This window comes from Notamacropus eugenii, chromosome 6, assembly GCF_028372415.1.
Source record: "Notamacropus eugenii isolate mMacEug1 chromosome 6, mMacEug1.pri_v2, whole genome shotgun sequence".
NCBI lineage: Eukaryota > Metazoa > Chordata > Mammalia > Diprotodontia > Macropodidae > Notamacropus > Notamacropus eugenii.
Window position 1 is genome coordinate 194,455,445 of NC_092877.1, and position 19,930 is coordinate 194,475,374.

General features: G+C 41.5%; 2 pseudogenes; one reads left to right on the forward strand and one right to left on the reverse strand.

The window, feature by feature from the left end:
- Positions 1–824: 824 nt before the first annotated feature.
- On the forward strand, positions 825–6,527 carry LOC140512531 (creatine kinase B-type pseudogene; annotated as a pseudogene).
- An 8,966-nt stretch (positions 6,528–15,493) lies between these two features.
- Positions 15,494–16,002, reverse strand: LOC140512532 (large ribosomal subunit protein uL14-like; annotated as a pseudogene).
- Between the last annotated feature and the right edge of the window lie 3,928 nt (positions 16,003–19,930).

Sequence of the window (19,930 nt, forward strand, 5' to 3'; positions counted from 1 at the left end):
TGTGTTGCACGGGCCTCTTTACGTTCTTGTTTAGAGGTGCTGAGTTTTTGTTTTCAGCATTGTCTCCTGTAAACTTTTGGTTTACCAAGTTTCAGAGTCCTTTCTCCCTGCCATGCTCTCACAAATGTGTGAACCACATGACATCGTGTCTTCAGATACCAGCACGTGAAGCTCACTTGCCTGTCAGTCATGGTGCCAAGAACAAGTGAAAGCGATACGATGAATCCCATAAAGGAAGAGAGCGAGAGAAGGAAAGACACAGCAAAAGTACATTCGAATCTACCTTCCGCCTCCACGGATGTGCTCCTTGATGGGGAGGGCGTCTTCAGTCATGTGCCTGTGCGAGTTCTCTTGTGCCCTCGCGTTTGTAAGGAGAGTGAATTTCATGAATGATGCGGTCCCACGAGGTTGTTGTTACTTTGGACGGTCCGGTCCTCCTTCCTGTCAAGTCACTCAGCATCAGTTTGCCTAAAGGGTGGCAGATTTTGGAGACATCTGAAAGAAGCTCTTCAACCATTTCATTCAAATAGCCTTCTGTGCAGAGTCATCACCTTGATTTTGTGGTTCCTACGTGTGAAGCAAGTGGTTGGGCAATCGGTGCCGTGTGAGGTGATTCATGCAGCAGCAGTGAAGGCCGTGCTCTCTTCCCTGTAAGTGAGCCTATTTCCAATCGTTCCTTCTGTTTCACACGGGCCCTCAACAGTCTCGTTGAGATGATGGGTAGCAGCCTCTTCCTCCTAGGCACGGAGAAACTTTTGGACTTCCTTGAATTTGTGTCTTTTAGTGAGGGCAGGAACTCCTGAAAGCTGGCTTCTCTCAATTTACCCCGTATAGGTAATGCTGCAAGACACCAGTTTTCTCTTCCCAAAGTGCAATGCTGCACTGATGAGTCTTGCTTTCCCTGCAGGCTTTAGATGAAGGTCCTCAAGTGGGGAATGGGACCTGATTTCACCATGGAGGCTGTCACCTTGCAGAAGGTAAGTTTTATAGGTGGATGGCAGTTTCAGAAACTAGTCTAGGCGTTAGCACTGAGTGTGCTTGGGTGGTGATGGTCGGGAGACAGAGGAAGCAGCGTGGCACAAGCCTGTTGTTTGCAGAATGTTGATTGGAATGCCCCCTTTGCTGCTTTTGTCTGGTCTTTCTGTGTGTGCCTTGAATGAGCAAATATTCCTTGACTTCAACCTTGGGTTCCAGTTGGTGACCTTTTGTTTGTTTTGGGAGGACAAGATCTCCAGTTTTTGAAGGCCAAGCCTTGTGGCTCCCCTTGAGTCCATGGCAGGGGACAAAGCCTATTTTTTTATGGTATAGCAATGCAGTAGCTCTCAACGATTCCAGTGAGTTTGTCCTTTGACTTTGAAGACATGTGAGAAAAGGCTTCTTTGAAGGACAATTATGAAATGATCATTTGCCCTCAGCTGTAGTATATCCACAGTGGAAGTGCCCCATCTATACTTAGAGTTTCCACAGTGGACTTGTTGAAGAATTAGATGTAGAACGTGGATAGAAATCACTACATCTGTCTCTTTATGGAAGAAGGTCAATATGGGAATCGTTTGGACTGAATCAGCCTGTAATTTGTCTTCGGTTTTTTTGCGTGACAGATTTTGCTTCTTTTGAAACCTTTTTAAAGTTCTGGATTTGCCTTTCTGGTAAGTGTACAGATATCGGGATTGTCAGTTGGGTGTTTGAAGAGGGCATTAGTAGAAACTATATTAGTTACCTGAAATGTATTTCCTGAGCAAGTTACTGCATTGCTCCTTATAATATTGTATTCCTCTTTCTTCCACCTGCAGGCTTTCCACTTTACTCTTCCTTTCTAACTTTTTGTGAAAATAGTAATTGACTAAGGGTTGACAGTTGATGCCCCCCATTCGTAATTGAAGGAGGTCCTTGCTAGCATCACATAGAAAATGCATTTTGGGCGTTCATTGTGAATCCCTGTGGTGATCAATGAGTGTGAAGGTAAGGCAAAAGAGGGCCCATCATTTGCCACATGTTCTGGCAGAGCAGCTTGTCCCCTTCAATTCCATTGAATTACATGTTCTGCCACTCAAGGTATTTTGCTTCCCTGGCCACAGAGAAATTCATTGCAGTTTCCATAAGCGAAAGGTAAGTGAATTGATTTGAGCCTGTTCTCAGTGCTTCCAGGGACTTCCTGTGATCATAAACAATACATTTCTTCCTTGCTGCACTTATTCTCTGCTCCATTGTGTGTGGAAACAATAGCATGTCATCTGAGCCATCCCAACCTGAGCCAACCTCACAGTTGTGTACCATCTAGATCAAAAGAGGTTCCACAGCTCCTTTGATGGCCTTAAGCTATAAGAAACATGCATTGTCAAGGCAACATGTTTATAAAGTTTATAAGTTGGAAAGAGAGCCCAACTGGCCTCTTAATTTAATCATATGTTATTGGGTCTTCTATGTGAAGTGACCTTTTTATATTCTACAGTGGGTCTGCAATCTAACACCCATTCCCATATTAAACTTTGTGTTGAACTCTGCTGTTTATGTTTATGTTTATTGTTTCATCTTGTTGATTTTTTTTTTCAAAATTCTCTTCCGTCAAATTTTGGGTTCCAATTTTTGGTTCCTTTTTCCATGCCATCCTACCACAAGTGTTTGAGCCCTGTCTCTTCATTTCTTCATATACCATCCAATGAAATAGATTTCCCTATCAGTTATACTGCCAAGAACAATTGAAAGGAATGGATGGATTCCCAAAAAGGAAGAGTGCCAAGAAACTACAGAAAGAGCAAATGGTATCGTCCAATCTGCATCCTACCTCCCTGCATCTTTTGCTTGACATGGATGACCTTTTCGTTCATGAGCCTTTGCGAGTTCTATTCAGTACTTTCTAAGGAGTGTTTAGCCCATGATCATCAGCAGTCCCACAATGTTGCTGTTGTGTTTACAGTCTTCTTCTGTTCCTACTCACATCATTCACTGTCACTTCATGGAAGTTGTGGCAGTTTATATAGAAATCTGAAGGAAGCTTTTCAACCATTTCATGCAATTAGTCTTGTCTCCAGTGCTGCCACCTGGTTTTCTTGGTTTCTAAGTGTGAAGCCTCTGGAAGGGGAATAATTGCCATGTAGAACGATCCATGCATTTTCAGTCAAGATTATGTTCTTTTCTCCAGGAACCGATCCTTTATGCATGTGTTCCTTCTGTGCCCCATGGGTCATTAACATCTTGTTGAGATGATGGCTCCAACTTCCTCCTCTAAGCCACTGTCAAACTTTTTGACATTTCCTTGATGTATCTTTTAGTGAACTCAGGCGCTCGTGAAAGGTGGGTTCTCCTGTTTTAATCCATATGGGTACAGTGTGAAGAGACCACTGTTCTCAAGAAGCAATACCCCACTGATGAGGTGTGCTTTTTCTCCAGGCTTTCCAGGAAGGTCCCCAAGTGGGGTGTGGGACCTGATTTCACCATGGAGGCTGCCTCCCTGAAGTAAGTCAGTATCAGAGGGAAGGGAGTTTCAGAAACTGGTCTGCTTGTTAGTATTGAGTCTGCTTGCATGGTGATAATCAGGAGATAGACAAAACAGAGTTGCCAAGCCTAGAGGCCTGTATTGGGCTACCCGAGTCTTTCTTACCTGTCCAGGTCTTTGGCTGGCCACGCCGGATGCACGTATGAGAGAAAGGACGTTCCAGAGTCAAACAGGGGTTGAGCTTTATTACAGGGTTTCGGTTACAAGTGCAGGGGGTCTTCTTTCTTAGGACGAAGAGGGGGAGATTTCCTAAGAAGGCTAAGCTTAAGGGATTGGAAGTAGAAGTATAAGCGGGGAGAGAGGGGGAGGGGAGAGAGGAAAGAAAAGAAGCGGAGCCCTACTTTTCTCTTTGGCTCCACACGTGCTAAGAGAGCTTTTAGGCTTCCTCAATCCTACTTAATCTTCAGCCACACAGTTTGCATCTCAGTACCGTGCTGTTAGGTAACTAGGTGTGCTCCAATCCGGGACGACCTCGAGGGCAGGGAGACTCCACCCATCAGGTATCTCCGGGGGAGAGGCGGAAATACCCGAGCTAGCCGAGCTAGCTCGGTCTGACCTTCTCGAACCCCCGCTGTTCATGGAGGGCCTCGTAAGACTCTAAGATTTAGAAGTCCCACTTTTACCTGCCCGAGACTGTCCACACGGAATTGAGCTTCCAGTCCCAACACAGAGTGGTACAAACCTCTTGGATGCAGAATGTTGATTGGAATCCTTCCTTTGATTCTTTTTCTTTAATCTTGCTCTGTGTGCCTTGGTTGAGCAAGTACACTTTGATTTTGACCTTGGTTAAAATAGATGACCTTTTCTTTGTTTTGCGAGAAGATCTCCAGTTTCTCAACTGAAGTGAAATGACTCCTCTTTAATTCATTGGAGGGGACAAAGCCTAGATGAGTATGGTATAATAATGTAGTAACTCTCAGGGATTCGACTACCTTGTACTTTGAATGTGAAGATGTCTGAGAGTAGGCTACTTTGAGGGAGGATGAGGAAATACGGATTGGCCATAAGTTCTAGGATATCCACCATACAAATGATTTATCTGTGCTTTGAGTAGACACACTGGACTTTTTGTAGGCTGAGATGTAGAAGATGTATAGAAATTACTATCTCTGTGGATGGAAGAAGTTGGATTTGGGTAGCGTTTTGGAGTGAACCAGCCAGGATTTCCTGTGGTTGTTTGTCTTACAGAGGTTGCTTCTGCACAAATTTTTTTCAAGTTCAAGATGTGCCCTTTTGAGAGAACAACAGATATTGATGTTTTCAGTATGGCTCTCTGAGAAAGATAGAAATGATGGCAATGATCTGAAATCCATTCCTAAGGAAGATAACCCGTTGCTCCCAATAATCTTTTGTTCCTTTGTTTTCCACCTGCAGGTTTTCTGTGATGCTGTTCTAGTCAAATATATTTGTTGAAACTGTAATTGACTAAGGGTTGACAGAGGTTGGTAACATTGTAGCAAAGACGTATTTTGAGCTCTAAATTGTGAATTGCTGTGTTGTTCAATGCATCTGAAAGCTCTGGCAAGCTGGGAAGATGACCTATTTGGGAAATACTATGCTTTGAAAAACATGACTGAGCAGGAAGAGCAGAAGCTTATTGATGACCACTTCCTCTTCAACAAGCCTGTCTCCCTACTCCTCTTGGCTTCTGGCATGGCTAGAGACTGGACAGATGCAGGGACATTTGGCACAATGACAAGAAGACTTTTCTGGTGTGCATCATTGAGGAAGAACACCTGTGGGTTATTTTCATGCAAAAGTCAGGTAACATGAAATAGGTGTTCACACATTTTTGCAGAGAGATTATCCAGATTTTAAAACTAAAATTAATGAGTTCATGTGGAATCCTCACCTGGGCTACATCCTGACATACCCCTTCAACCTGGGCACAAGCCTATTTCCAGATGTCCACATCAAACTTGCCCACCTGGCCAAACATGAGAAGTTTGATGAGGTGCTGAAGCAATTAAAGCTGCAGAAGATGGGGGAGCGGGTGTGGACACAGCAGCTATGGGTGGTGTCTTTGACATCTTCTATGCTGGCAGACTGGGCTTCTCAGAGGTGGAGGTGGTAGAAAAGTGGTGGATGGTGTGAAGTTGCTCATTGAGATGGAGAAGTGTTTGGAGCAGGGCCAGTCCATTGATGACCTTATGCCAGCCCAGAAATGAGCAGTCGGCCCCCTGAATTCCACATTTCTTAATTTATTGGATGAATGAATAACTATCATCCATTCTGCCTGTGGCACCTTGGGAGACTCTGAATGCAGCCTACCTAGTCATGCTGTAGAGAAAGTCTTTCTTCCATCCTTCACTGTTAGAGTTTTGTTTCTGATGGCTGACACATTGCCACATGCTGAAATAATATTCTGTTGTTTTGATCTGACCCAGATTTCAGGGGAAAAAAAAAAAAAGAAATATTTCTGACTAATCTCCACCAAATCCATGGTAATTCCAGTTAACTGTTGGGAAGAGCACAGTTAATTATGACATTTTCTAGAGAAACCTTTTGGTGGTAAAAAAAAAAAAATAGTCATAAGGATAAATGATAAGCTATACTATTCTTGTTTCTTCTGAATTAAGCCAGACTCTTTGGGACAAAAAATTCAATTTTCTGTAGTGCAAAACTGAAGTAGGGAGGCAAAGGGAAAGAATATACTGAGAGTCCAATTGGGAGTATTTACAAGGCAAATGAACATCTTTTACAGATAAATTCAAAGTAGAAAATAATTAAAACAAAGCTTATCTTACACTGGAGTTATCCAAACTAGAGTTGGGGCCAGAACTGAGTTGTAAGTCCTAGGAAAACTTTGACAGATTTAGACATATTTAGTACAGATTTGGGGTCAATTTTTTATTTAGAACTAGTAAAGAATCTCAGAATTTAATTAAGCAGTGATTAACAGTTGTCTTGTCTAAAGTTCCATTCTAAGGCCACAATGGTGGGGAAATAACTGTGGATTCTCAAATCTGTGCAAACAGTAGACCAGCTTCCGAAGTTTTACCAAGTTGGAGGGACTTGAAGCATGGGTCTGGTAAGAAATCATGTCTGTCATTTAAGGTAACAACCAAGAATTTTCCTAATGTAAATAACTTCTTCAAAAGGTGGGCTAGTAAGTCATTAATTTTTTAACCATGTTAAGAATTGTGGAGGGGTTGAGAAATTTTTGTTGAATGAATGAAGACCATAATGACACTGATGAAATCATGGATATTACTTAAACAAAGTATGAAAGTACAGTATTAACAGATGAAGAGGGTGTTTGTATTTTATTAAAGAATTACACTTTTTTCTAATTATATTTTCTTATAAAGATTAGTAAAAAGTCAACATTACTGTTTTTCAGTATTTACTATTTTAATTACTTTTTCAAAAGTATAGTAGATCTGTGCCATAGGTGTGAATGTGGAAAGCAATGTGATTTAAGAAGAAAACTAGCTACTTCCTCTTGGATGGTCTAATTAATGAAGCCACCCATTCCCTAGTCTCAGCCCAGAGTATGACCTTCATTTTAATCATCACTTTTTATTTTTTTTAAATTTATTTATTTAACTTTTAACATTCATTTTCACAAAATTTTTGATTCTAAATTTTCTCCCCATTTGTCCCCTCCCCCAACCCAAAACACCCAGCATTCTAATTGCCCCTATCACCAATCTTCCCTCTCTTCTATCATCCCTCCCTTCCCTTGTCCCCATCTTCTCTTTTGTCCTGTAGGGCCAGATAACTTTCTATACCGCATTGCCTGTATTTCTTATTTCCTAGTAGCAAGAACAGTACTCGACAGTTATTCCTAAAACTTTGAGTTCCAACTTCTCTTCATCCCTCCCTCCCCCGCCCCCCTTCCCTTTGGGAAGGCAAGCAAGTCAATATAGGCCATATCTGTGTAGTTTTGCAAATGACTTCCATAATAGTCATGTTGTGTAAGACTAACTATATTTCCCTCCATCCTATCCTACCTCCCATTGCTTCTATTCTCTCTTTTGATCCTGTCCCTCCCCAAGAGTGTTGACTTGAGATTGCTCCCTCCTCCCATTGCCCTCCCTTCCATCATCCCCCCACTCTGCTTATCCCCTTATCCCCCACTTTCCTGTATTGTAAGATAGGTTTTCATACCAGAATGAGTGTCATTTTATTCCTTCCTTTAGCGGAATGTGATGAGAGTAAACTTCATGTTTTTCTCGCACCTCCCCTCTTTTTCCCTCCACTAAAGAGTCTTTTGCTTGCCTCTTTTATGAAAGATAATTTGCCCTATTCCATTTCTCCCTTTCTCCTCCCAATATATTTCTCTCTCACTGCTTAATTTCATTTTTTTAATATATGATCCCATCCTATTCAATTCACTCTGTGCTCTGTGTGTGTGTGTGTGTGTGTGTGTGTGTGTATGTGTAATCCCTCTAACTACCCAGATACTGAAAAGTTTCAAGAGTTGCAAGTATTGTCTCTCCATGTAGGAATGTAAACAGTTCAACTTTGTTTTTTTTTTTATTAATTTTTTACATTTATTTTCACACAATTTTGGGTTACAAATTTTCTCCCCTTTTATCCCCTCCCCCCCCCAGACCCAAGCTTTCTAATTGCCCCTGTGACCTATCTGCTCTCTCCTCTATCCTCCCTCCCTGCCCTTGTCTCCGTCTTCTCTTTTGTCTTGTAGGACCAGATAGCTTTCTTGACCCCTTAACCTGTATTTCTTGTTACCCAGTGGTAAGAACATTACATTTGGTCCTAACACTTTGAGTTCTAACCTCCTTAGCTCCCTCCCTCTCCACCCCTTCCCCTTGAAAGACAGGCAATTCAATATAGGCCATATCTGTTTAGTTTTGCAAATGATTTCCATATTAGTTGTGTTGTATAAGACTAATTATATTTCCCTCCATCCTATCCTGTCCCCCTTTACTTCTATTTTCTTATGGTCCTTTCCCTCCCCATGAGTATCGACCTTGTTTTGCATTCTCCTCCCCATGCCCTCCCCTCCATCCTCCCCCCCACCCTGCTTGTGCCCCTGTCCCCCACTCTCCTGTATAATGAGATAGGTGTTCCTATCAAAATGAGTGTGCATTATATTATTTCCTTTAGTGGAATGTGATGAGAGTAGACCTCATGTTTTTCTCTTGCCTCCCCTCTTTATCCCACCACTAATAAGTCTTTTGCTTCCCTCTTTTATGAGAGATAATTTGGCCCATATAACTTCTCCGCATGAAAGAGATCCAAAAAGAGAAACTCCTAGGAGCATTGTGGCCAAATTCCAGAATTCCCAGGTGAAAGAGAAAATATTGCAAGCAGCTAGAAAGAAACAATTCAAGTATTGTGGAAATACAATCAGGATAGCACAAGATCTGGCACCCTCTACATTGAGGGATAGAAGGGAATGGAATAGGATATTGCAGAAGTCAAAGGAACTAGGACTGAAGCCAAGAATCACCTACCCAGCAAAACTGAGTATAATACTTCAGGAGAAAAAATGGTCTTTCAATGAAATAGAGGACTTTCAAATTTTCCTGATGAAAAGACCACAGCTGGAAAGAAAATTTGACTTTCTAACACAAGAATGAAGAGAACCATGAAAAGGCGAACAGCAAAAAGAAATCATAAGGGACTTACTAAAGTTGAACTGTTTACATTCCTACATGGAAAGACAATATTTATAACTCTTGAAACATTTCAGTATCTGGGTACTGGGTGGGAGTACACACACACACACATGCACACACGCACACATACATAGAGACAGAGTGCACAGAGTGAATTGAAGAGGATGGGATCATATATTAAAAAAAAAAATGAAATCAAGCAGTGAGAGAGAAATATTGGGAGGAGAAACAGTTCAACTTTAGTAAGTCCCTGAGATAATTTAATGAAAGATGATGTCTGGGTTCTTTTTTTGATCATGTCTTTCAGGCAGTGCCATAATTTTTAAATTGTGTCTCCTGGATCTATTTTCCAGGTCAGTTATTTTTCCAATGAGATATTTCACATTCTCTTCCATTTTTTCATTCTTTTGGTTTTGTTTTGTGATTTCTTGGTTTCTCATAAAGTCATTAGCCTCCATCTGTTCCATTCTAATTTTGAAAGAACTGTTTTCTTCAGTGAGCTTTTGAACCCCCTTTTCCATTTGGCTAATTCTACTTTTTAAAGCATTCTTCTCCTCATTGGCTTTTTGAACCTCTTTTGCCAATGGAGTTAGCCTATTTTTCAAGGTGTTATTTTCTTCAGCATTTTTTGGGGTCTCCTTTAGCAAGGTGTTGACCTGCTTTTCATACTTTACTTGCATGTCTCTCATTTCTCTTCCCAGTTTTTCCTCCACCTCTCTAACTTGCTTTTCAAAATCATTTTTGAGCTCTTCCATGGCCTGAGCCCATTGAATATTTATTCTGGATGTTTGGGATACAGAAGCCTTGACTTCTGTGTCTTTCCCTGATGGTAAGCCTTGTTCTTCCTCATATGAAAGCAATGGAGGAGATATCTGTTCACGAAGAAAGTAACCTTCTGTAGTCTTATATTTTTTCTCTTTTCTGGGCATTTTCCCAGCCAGTGGCTTGAGTATCTGAGTATCCTTCTGAGTATCCTCTCCACCCCCACCTTGCCTCCAGATCCACCCAGCCAGTGCTTGGGGTCTGAGATTCAAATGCTGCTTCCCAGCCTCAGGGCTTTGAGCAGGGGCAGGGCTGCTATTCAGTGTGAGATTAAGTTCAGCTGCTCAGGTGGGGGCAGGGCCGCCATAAGGGGCTCAGTTCCCTCAGGGGTTTATGCAGAGACCTTCAACAATGGATCTGAGTTCCTGCCTGCTTTGGGAGCCTTTGTCTGCCACTGCCTCTGCTGCTGCCTTCCGAGGGGGCCTGAGTTATAGGGACACCCCGCTCCCCTGTTGGTGAGCCAAAAAAGACTCTCTCACTGACCTTTAGTGCCCATGGGTGGAGGGACCTGCACGGCTGCTGGAGATTCTGTCCGTGAAGCCTGCTCAGATCCCCTCCTCTCCGTGTAGCTTGGCCAAGGCAGGGTTGGGCTCTGCTCTGGGTCTGGGGTGCAATGGACCTTTTGTGTCTGTTTTTCAGGGCTCTCTGAAACAGAAATCTCCTCCACTCTGTTGTTCTGTGGCTTCTGCTGCTCTAGAATTTGTTGGGAGTTCTTCTTTACAGATATTTTATGGGCTGTGGGTTCGGAGCTAGCATATGTTTATCTTTCTATTCCACCATCTTGGCCCCTCTCCTTATCAGCACTTTTTTTTTTTATTTAACTTTTAACATTTATTTTCACACAATTTTGGGTTACAAATTTTCTCCCCTTTTATCCCCTCCCCCCGCCAGACCCAAGCTTTCTAATTGCCCCTGTGACCTATCTGCTCTCTCCTCTATCCTCCCTCTCTGCCCTTGTCTCCATCTTCTCTTTTGTCCTGTAGGGCCAGATAGCTTTCGTGACCCCTTAACCTGTATTTCTTGTTATCCAGTGGTAAGAACATTACATTTGGCCCTAACACTTTGAGTTCCAACTTCTTTAGCTCCCTCCCTCTCCACCCCTTCCCCTTGGAAGACAGGCAATTCAATATAGGCCATATCTGTTTAGTTTTGCAAATGATTTCCAAACTAGTTGTGTTTTATAGGACTAACTATATTTCCCTCCATCCTATCCTGTCCCCCATTACTTCTATTTTCTTATGGTCCTTTCCCTCCCCATGAGTGTCGACCTCGGATTGCATTCTCATCCTCATGCCCTCCCCTCTATCCTCCCCCCCACCCTGCTTGTGCCCCTGTCCCCCACTCTCCTGTATTATGAGATAGGTTTTCCTATCAAAATGAGTGTGCATTATATTCTTTCCTTTAGTGGAATGTGATGAGAGTAGACCTCATGTTTTTCTCTTGCCTCCCCTCTTTATCCAACCACTAATAAGTCTTTTGCTTGCCTCTTTTATGAGAGATAATTTGCCCCATTCAGTTTCTCCCTTTCTCCTCCCAATATATCTCTCTCACTGCTTGATTTCATTTTTTTTTTAAGATATGATCCCATCCTCTTCAATTCACTCTGTGCACTCTGTCTCTATGTATGTGTGCGTGTGTGCACGTGTGTGTGTGTGTACTCCCACCCAGTACCCAGATACTGAAATGTTTCAAGAGTTACAAATATTATCTTTCCATGTAGGAATGTAAACAGTTCAACTTTAGTAAGTCCCTTATGACTTCTCTTTGCTGTTCACCTTTTCATGGTTCTCTTCATTCTTGTGTTAGAAAGTCAAATTTTCTTTCCAGCTGTGGTCTTTTCATCAGGAAAATTTGAAAGTCCTCTATTTCATTGAAAGACCATTTTTTCTCCTGAAGTATTATACTCAGTTTTGCTGGGTAGGTGATTCTTGGCTTCAGTCCTAGTTCCTTTGACTTCTGCAATATCCTATTCCATTCCCTTCTATCCCTCAATGTAGAGGGTGCCAGATCTTGTGCTATCCTGATTGTATTTCCACAATACTTGAATTGTTTCTTTCTAGCTGCTTGCAATATTTTCTCTTTCACCTGGGAATTCTGGAATTTGGCCACAATGTTCCTGGGAGTTTCTCTTTTTGGATCTCTTTCATGCGGTGTTCTGCAGATTCCTTGAATATTTATTTTGCCTTCTGGTTCTAGAATCTCAGGGCAGTTTTCCTTGATAATTTCATGGAAGATGATGTCTAGGCTCTTCTTTTGATCATGGTTTTCAGGTAGTCCCAGAATTTTTACATTGTCTCTCCTGATTCTATTTTCCAGGTCAGTTGTTTTTCCAATAAGATATTTCACATTATCTTCCATTTTTCGAATCTGCGCGGTATGTTCTGAGATATCTGTCTTTCTCATAAAGTCCTTAGCATCCATCTGTACCATTCCAGTTTTGAAAGATCTATTTTCTTCAGTGAGCTTTTGAATCTCCTTTTCCATTTGGTTAATTCTGCTTTTGAAAGCATTCTTCTCCTCATTGGCCCCTTGCACCTCCCTTGCCAACTGAGTTAGGCTAGTTCTCAAGGTGCCAATTTCTTCAAGATCTGCTTTTCATGCTTCTCCCTCATCCCTCTCATTTCCCTTCCCAGTCTTTCCTCCACCTCTCTAACTTGATTTTCAAAATTCCTCTTGAGCTCTTCCATGGCCCGAGCCCATTGGGTGGGCTGGGACACACAATCCTCGATTTCTGTGTCTTTGCCTGATGGCAAGCATTGTTCCTCCCCATCAGAAAGGAAGGAAGGAAGTGTGTTTTCTCCGAGAAAATACCCTTCAATAGTTTTATTTCTTTTCCCTTTTCTGGGCATTTTCCCCAACCATTGACCTGACCTCTGAATGTTCTCCTCACACCCACCTCGCCTCCTGGTCCTCCCAGCCAGCGTTTGGGGACTGAGATTCAAATGCTGCTTCCTGCCTTAGGGTTTTTGGCGGGGGCAGGGCTGCTATTCAGTGTGAGAATTAAGTTCAGGTGGTCAGGGGCAGGGCCACCTCTCAGGCTCAGTTCCCTCAGGGGGTTTATGCACAGACCTTCCACAATGGATCCAGGCTCCCGCCCGCTTGGGGAGCCCCTGTCTGTAGCCGCCTCTCAGCTTCTATCTCCTGGGGGGGCCCGAGCCATGGGGGCACCCCATTCCCCTCTCAACCCACCAAAGAGAGTCTCACCTACCCCCGTCAGTCACCTGTTGGTGGGGGGGCTTGTGCCGCCTCTGGAGATCCCGTCTCTGGAGCCTTCTCAGATCTGTGCCTCTCGGAGCCCCGGCCGCCGCAGGTCCAGGCTGGGCTCCGCGTCTGCAGCGCGACGGACCTTTTGCGAAAGGTTTGCAGGTCCCTCTGTGGGTGGGGGGACCCGCGTGGCCGCTGGAGATCCCGTCCCTGTAGCCCTCTCAGATCTTTTCCTCACGGTGTCGTGGCTGTGGTAGGGCTGCCCTCTGCTCCCCGTCCCGGCGCCCAGTCCACGGCGCGAAGGACCCCCTGCGAGAGGTTTGCAGGTCTCTCTGGAACAGAAATCTCCCTCGCTCCAATATTCCGTGGTCTCTGGGTGCAGAATTCGCCCTGGGTTGGTCCCCTCTAGCCGTTCTGTGGTTTGTGGGTTCGGAGCTATGTGTATGTGCGTCTTTCTACTTCGCCATCTTGGCTCCGCACCCCCAGCACTTTTTAAATTATAGGTTGTGATCATACACGGAGCTGCCAAATTGGACATAGCAGTTGTGAAAAATTTGGCAACAGTAAAAATCAAGCATGTAATGAATCCAAGGTATGTCTGGCCACACTTGTCCATGTTGCACCATGCAACTTCACTACATGCTTGGATCTTAACACTCAACATGTGCACTTTGCACTGTGCATGGTGTCTTACCACTCAAAGCCAACATAAGCTGGCAGAAACACGTCAGCTCAGACTCAGGACTACTATATGTTATGAATTGAAGTATGTTTACTTCATCATTAAATGAATTTTTCTCGAAATTAGAAGAGAATTTCCAGCAATATCTGAAATGACCCTCAACACATTTCTACCATTTTGTACTATGGGTTTATGCAAAGTAGTGTTCTCAAAATTGATGACTAGAAAGTCAAAACATCAACCAACTCTGAAAAACGTTGAATATGCTCTATGTTCTATGGTATAAAATATTCTAAGAAACTTTAATTCTTTATGTAAAAATAAACAAGCACATCCATCTCATTAGTATGAAAATCTGCTTTCATGTTTAATAAATAGTAAAATTATATGTATACCAAAGAATAATATTAAAATAAATTTATGACTTATTATCAGTAAATGTTTGATTTATATACCTATTTTATATAATTATATACTTGGGGTCATTTAAAAATTACTCAGCAAAAAGGAGTTGGAAGTGGAAAAAGGTCGAGAAGTACTACTTTAGACAACACTTTCACTTTACCTGTAATTCAGGAGCAGACCAGGCCCTCAAAAAAACAATGGAATAAAGGATCTGTGAGGGGTAGGGGTGGGGTGATATGTGATCCTTTTGGGAAATCTTCTGTTCCTTTATTCATCCACCCTTTTTACAATCATTTAGATCTGATTACTCATGACTCAGACTTTCATCAAAGGGAAAATGATTGAGTTCTTTTACTTTACAGAGTTTATAAAATATGATTATCTATAAGATTCCCTCTCATTTAGCCTAAGAGCCCCCCAGTCAATAAATAATTCATCTACTTAGGGAGAAGATCCAAATCTGTCCCGTTATCTTTATAATTCATCAAGCACTGCAATTCTGCCTTCTCCTTCAGGTCCCCTTTTCCTCTGCCATGCCCTTCACAAATAAGAAAACACTTAAACCAGAGCCAATTATGAACAATCATTTTATAAAGCCAGTAAATTCAAAACTAAAACAAAATTTTAAATGTAATTTTAAAGAACAGGAAAATCATAAATTTTTTTATGTGTCCTCTCCCAGAAAAAGGAAGGCAGAATATGATGATCAGCATGAATTCTCTGAAGGGAAGAGTAGTTCATCACCATCAGATGCACCTCTTATGTCCGCACCGGAAATGTCTCATCTGATCACAGGTAGCAGAAGCAGCTTCAATTAAGGATGTCTCCAAACTCCGCTAAAACAATTTTGACTCATCATTGTATCCATTCTCTCACAGTTCACCAAACAAATAGCAAAATCTCCCTCAAACCCCAACCGATCAAATAACATACTCTCAGTTCAAAAAGCTCCTGTCATGGGCTTATTCACTTCACTTTCTCATATCATCTGAGTACAAAGGAACCAAGAGGATCTGCAGGTACTCAGAATCTTGTCTATTAAACTCAAGCAGTTCTCACTGTGCATATCCTCAATCAGTATCTTTCTCCTGTTATGGCTAAGTCAATCTTTTATTAATTAATAATTGGCATAGAACATGAACTAGCAGAGATCTGTCCTGAATCAGGCACAGATGAGAACAGTTTCCAAAACTGGAGAAGAGATGGAAACAATGAACATAAAATATAGAAGGAAATGTTAGAAATCTATACATGATGACTGCAAAGTAAAATGTTATATACACTGATAGCAAGTCCTTTTTTATTTGTTTATTTATTTATTTAATTATTTATTTTTTTTTTATAGGCAAACACTTTAATGAGGCATTTTTTACAAATGGACTTTAGGAGAATCAAGCAATGCTGCCTGCATTAGATGCAGTCCTGGGCCACAAATCAGCACACTCCTTGGCAACAGGCCCTGTGATGGCTGAACCTTTCATCTTGCCTTTGTTGTTTACTATGACCCCCGTGTTATCTTCAAAATATAGGAACACACCATCTTTTCTCTGAAATGGCTTCCATTGCTGTATTACCACTGCTGCATGAACCTTCTTCTGGAGCTCTGGCTTTCCCTTTTTGACTGTAGCCATTACCATGTTACCTATACCAGCTGCAGGAAGCGTATTCAGTCTCCCCTTCATGGAGATGATGTACAGGTTCTCGGCACCTGTATTATCAGCACAACTGATGACAGCTCCCACTGGGAGACCCAAGGAAATTCAGAACTTTGCTACCGAAGACCCACCTCGTCCCCGCTTAGACATCTTGACTCCCAGAAAGCCCTCCTTTTTTTAAAAAAGAAAAAGAAAGAAGGAAGGAAAACAGGTCTCAAGAACAGAATTTCAGCAAGACCCAGAAGGGGGGAAAAATAAAAGTATTTACTTGTCTTGTGTTCCTTTCTTTTGGCTCTTCTATGTTGAAGGTTGAGAGATATGGGTAAGATTTTGCCCCATATGTTACATATTTATTATGTAAATAATAAACAAAATAAACAATGAAATCACTGTTTTTGTTATGATTATGAATACAATATAAACAGTTTTAAAAAGAAATTATGATTTCCAAAAAATGTTTATATTTAAACAAGATTTTTTTTATTTCAAAGGACACAAAATTTTATTATTCAGGATTTGCTATAAAAGGGTTTACAATGACAACAAGGAAGGAAAAGACCAAAGGGTAGACCACACCATTTCTGAATCTGGGGCCTAATTATCTATTCAATAATAGGTGATCAGTTTTTTTAAATTAATTTATTTAAGTTTTTAATATTGATTTCCACTAAATTGTGAGTTCCAAATTTTCTCCCCATTTCTCTCCTCCCCCCACCCCAAAATGCCAAGCATTCTAATTGCCCTTATCACTAATCTGCCCTCCCTTCTAACATCCCTCCCTTCCCTTATCCCCATCTTCTCTTTTGTCCTGCAGGGCAAGATAAATCTTCAAACGCCATTACCTGTATTTCTCACTTCCTAGTAGTATGCAAGAACAATACTCAACAGTTGTTTCTAAAACTTTGAGTTCCAACTTCTCTTCCTCCCTCCCTCACTCCCCATCTCCACTGGGAAGGCAAGAAATTCAATATAGGCCATATCTGTGTAGTTTTGCAAATAACTTCCATGATATTTGTGTTTTGTAAGACTAACTATATTTCTCTCCATCTTATCCTGCTCGCCATTTCTTCTACTCTCTCTTTTAACCTTGTCCCTACCCAAGAGTGTTGACTTCTAATTGCTCCCTCCTCCCATTGCCCTCCCTTCCATCATCCCCCCTACCCTGCTCATCCCCTTCTCCCTCACTTTCCTGTATTGTAAGATAGATTTTCATACAAAAATGAGTGTGCATTTTATTCCTTCCTTCAGTAGAATGTGATAAGAGTAGGCTTCATGTTTTCTCTCTCACCTCCCCTCTTTTTCCCTCCAGTGAAAAGTCTTTTACTTGCCTCTTTTATAGAGATAATTTGCCCTATTCCATTTCTCCCTTTCTCCTCCCAATATATTTCTCTCTCACCCCTTAATTTCATTTTTTTAGATATGATCCCATCCTATTCAACTCACCCTGTGCTGTGTGTGTGTGTGTGTGTGTGTGTGTGTGTATAATCCCATCAGCTACCCAGATACTGAAAAAAAAGTTTCAAGAGTTACAAATATTATCTTTCCATGTAGGAATGTAAACAGTTCAACTTTAGTAAGTCCCTTATGATTTCTCTTTCCTATTTACATTTTCATGCTTCTCTTGATTCTTGTGTTTGAAAGTCAAATTTTCTTTTCAGCTCTGGTCTTTTCATCAAGAATGCTTCAAAGTCCTCTATTTCACTGAATGACCATTTTTTCCCCTGAAGTATTATACTCTGTTTTGCTGGGTAGGTGATTCTTGGTTTCAATTCCAGTTCCTTTGACCTCTGGAATATCCCATTCCAAGCCCTTCGATCCCTTAATGTTGAAGCTGCCAGATCCTGTGCTATCCTGATTGTATTTCCACAATATTCAAATTGTTTCTTTCTAGCTGCCTGCAGTATTTTCTCTTTGATCTGGGAACTCTGAAATTTCACCACAATATTTCTAGGAGTTTCTTCATTCAGGTCTCTTTCAGGAGGTGATCGGTGGATTCTTTCAATATTTATTTTGCCCTCTGGTTCTAGAATATCAGCACAGTTTTCCTTCATAATTTCATGGAAGAGAATGTCTAGGCTCTTTTTTTGATCATGGCTTTCTGGTAGTCCCATAACTTTTAAATTGTTTCTCCTGGATCTATTTTCTAAGTCATTTATTTTTCCAATGAGATATTTCACATTATCTTCTATTTTTTTTAAACTTTTGGTTTTGTTTTCTTACTGCTTGTTTTATCTCATAGTCATTCATTTCCCTGAACTCAATTATCTCTTTCAACAAATTATTTTGTTCAGTGAGCTTTTGAACCTTCTCCATTTGGCTAATTCTGCTTTTTAAAGCCTCTTTCTCCTCATTGACTTTTTGGACCTCTTTTTCCAATTGAATTAGCTTCTTTTTCAAGCTTTTATTTTCCTTAGCATTTTTTAGTTCTCCTTTAGTAAGCTGCTAACTCGTTTTTCAAGGACTTCTATTGCCTGAGCTCAGTTTAAGTTCCCTTTGGAGACCCTGGATGCAGGGGCCTTGACTTCCTGTGACAGTATGCCTTTTTCTTCCTCATCTGAAAGGATGGGGCGGGGGGAGACACCTCTTCCCCAAGAAAGTGACCTTCTATGCTCTTATTTTCCATTTTTTGGGCATTTTCCCAGCCAGTTACATGACGTCTGAGTTTCCTGTCCATAACCACCTCACCTCCATTTCCAACAACCCAGCACTGGGGGCTGAGATTCAGATGAGCTGCTCCAATCTCTCAGGGGCTTTAGGCAAGGGCAGGCCACTATTCAGTGTGCAATTAAGATCAGCTGCTCAGGTGGGGGCAGGGCTGCCACACAGGGCTCAGTTCCCTCAGGGGATTTATGATGAGACCTTCAACAATGGATGTGGGCTACTATACCTGCTTTGGGAGCCCGCATCAGCTGCTGCCTCCACAGCTGTCACCTAAGGAGGTCCGAGTTATGGGAACACCCTGCTCCCTTTTCAGCCAACTGAAAAAGCCCTCTCACTGACTTTTAGTGCCTTTGGGTTGACGGATTTTGTCCCTGAAGCCTGCCCTGTTCTGCTCCTCCCGGTGCCATGTGGTCAAGGCTGGACTGGGCTCTGCTTCGTGTCCAGTGCGACAGACCTTTCCTGTTGGTCTTTTAGGTCACTCTGGGCTAGAAATCTCCTTCACTCAGTTCTGTTGCTTCTGCTGCTCAAAGAATTTGTTGAGAGTTGTTCTTTAGAGGTATTTTATGGGCTGTGGGGTAAGAGCTAGTGTATGTGCATCTTTCTACTCCACCATCTTGGCCTCAAAAAGAAATTTAAAAGCCAAATTAGAGAGGTAAAAGAAAAATTGGCTAATCATTTTAAAAATATGAAAAAAGAATTCACTAAAGAGAACAGCTCGTTAAAAAGGAAAATTGGGCAAATGGGAAAGGAAGCACAAAACATAACTGGTAAAAGTGAACAAATGTAAAATGAAGTACAAAACCTAACTGGAGAAAATAACTCTTTAAATGGAACAATTGGACAAATGGAAAAGGAGGTGCAAAACTTAACTGAAGAAAACAATGTATTAAAAATTAGAATTGGGCTATTAGAAGCTAATGACTCTATGAGACATCAAGAATCTGTCAAATACAATCTGAAGAAAGAAAAAATGGAAGAAAATATAAAATATATCATTGGAAAAACAAGGAAGTGAAAAATATATCCAGGAGAGAAAGTCTCAGATTTATTGATCTACCAGAAGTCCGTGATGATAAAAAGCTCCTGAACAATATCTTCCAAGAAATCATCAAGAAAAACTGCTCTGATTAGATACCAACGGTAAAATAGTCATCAAAAAATCCACTGATCACCTGAAAGAGATCCCAAACTGAAAATATCAAGGAATATTGTTGCCAAATTCAAGAACTGTCAAGTTAAGGAGAAAATACTGCAAGCAGTCAGGAATAAAAAAATTCAAATATCAGAGAACTGCAGTCAAGATGACACAGGATCCTGCAACTTCTACATTAAAACACTGAAGGAATTGGAATATGATATTCCGTAAGGCAAAGGAGATTGAACTACAATCAAGGATCAATTAACCAGCAAAATTGAG